Source organism: Micropterus dolomieu, linkage group LG23 (genome assembly GCF_021292245.1).
Source record: "Micropterus dolomieu isolate WLL.071019.BEF.003 ecotype Adirondacks linkage group LG23, ASM2129224v1, whole genome shotgun sequence".
Lineage (NCBI taxonomy): Eukaryota > Metazoa > Chordata > Actinopteri > Centrarchiformes > Centrarchidae > Micropterus > Micropterus dolomieu.
The window spans coordinates 29,978,504-29,980,090 of NC_060172.1; positions in this window are offsets into that span (position 1 = coordinate 29,978,504).

The following is a 1,587-nucleotide window of genomic DNA, read 5'->3' on the forward strand; positions in this document are numbered from 1 at the left end:
TGGATTGAGATCTGGTGACTGTGGAGGCCACTGGAGTGCAGTGAAGTCATTGTCGTGTTCAAGAAACCAGTTTGAGGTGATTTGAGCTTTGTGACATGGTGCATTATCCTGCTGGAAGAAGCCATCAGAAGATGGGTACACTGTGGTAATAAAGAGATGGGCATGGTCAGTAACAATACTGTCAAGTGGTTATTTGAGTTACTGTTGCCTTTCTGTCACCTCGAACCACTCTGCCCATTCTCCTCTGACCTCTGACATCGACAAGGCATTTTTGTCCACACAGCTGCAGCTCAATGGATGCTTTCTCTTTTTCAGATGGTCCTCTGTAAACCCTAGAGTTGGTTGTGCGTGAAAATCCCAGTAGATCAGCAGTTTCTGAAATACTCAGACCAGCCTGTCTGGCACCACCAACCATGCCACGTTCAAAGTCACTTACATCCCCTTTCTTCCCCATTGTGTTGCCTGGTTTGAACTTCAGCAAGTTGTCTTGAACACGTCTACATGTCTATGCATTGAGTTGCTGCCATTTCATTTGCTGATTAGCTACTTGGGTTAACATATAGATAGGTAAATATCTAGATGGCTTTTAACTGCATAAACAAGACAAATACAAATCCAATGCATTTGTTAAGGAGGAGATGGGGTGTGCAACAGTTAAGTGAGTGGAAGGACAGAATTTTGTTTAGTTATATACACTGCTCAAAAAAAATAAAGGGAGCACTAAAATAACACATCCTATATCTGAATGAATGAAATAATCTCATTAAATACTCCTTTCTTTACATAGTTGAATGTGCTGACAACAAAATCACACAAAAATTATCAATGGAAATCAAATTTATCAACCCATGGAGTCAAAATGAGGCTCAGTAGTTTGTGTGGCCTCCACATGCCTATATGACCTCCCTACAACGACTGGGCATGCTCCTGATGAGGTGGCGGATGGTCTCCTGAGGGATCTCCTCCCAGACCTGGACTAAAGCATCCTGGACAGTCTGTGGTGCAACATGGCGTTGGTGGATGGAGCGAGACATGATGTCCCAGATGTGCTCAGTTGGATTCAGGTCTGGGGAACGGGCGGGCTGGTCCTTAGCATCAATGCCTTCCTCTTGCAGGAACTGCTGACACACTCCAGCCACATGAGGTCTAGCTTTGTCTTGCATTAGGAGGAACCCAGGGCCAACCGCACCAGCATATGGTCTCACAAGGGGTCTTAGGATCTCATCTCGGTACCTAATGGCAGTCAGGCTACCTCTGGCGAGCACATGGAGGGCTGTGCGGCCCCCCAAAGAAATGCCACCCCACACCATTACTGACCCACCGCCAAACCAGTCATGCTGGAGGATGTTGCAGGCAGCAGAACGTTCTCCACGGCGTCTCCAGACTCTGTCACGTCTGTCACATGTGCTCAGTATGAACCTGCTTTCATCTGTGAAGAGCACAGGGCGCCAGTGGCGAATTTGCCAATCTTGGTGTTCTCTGGCAAATGCCAAACGTCCTGCACGGTGTTGGGCTGTAAGCACAACCCCCACCTGTGGACGTCGGGCCCTCATACCACCCTCATGGAGTCTGTTTCTGACCGTTTGA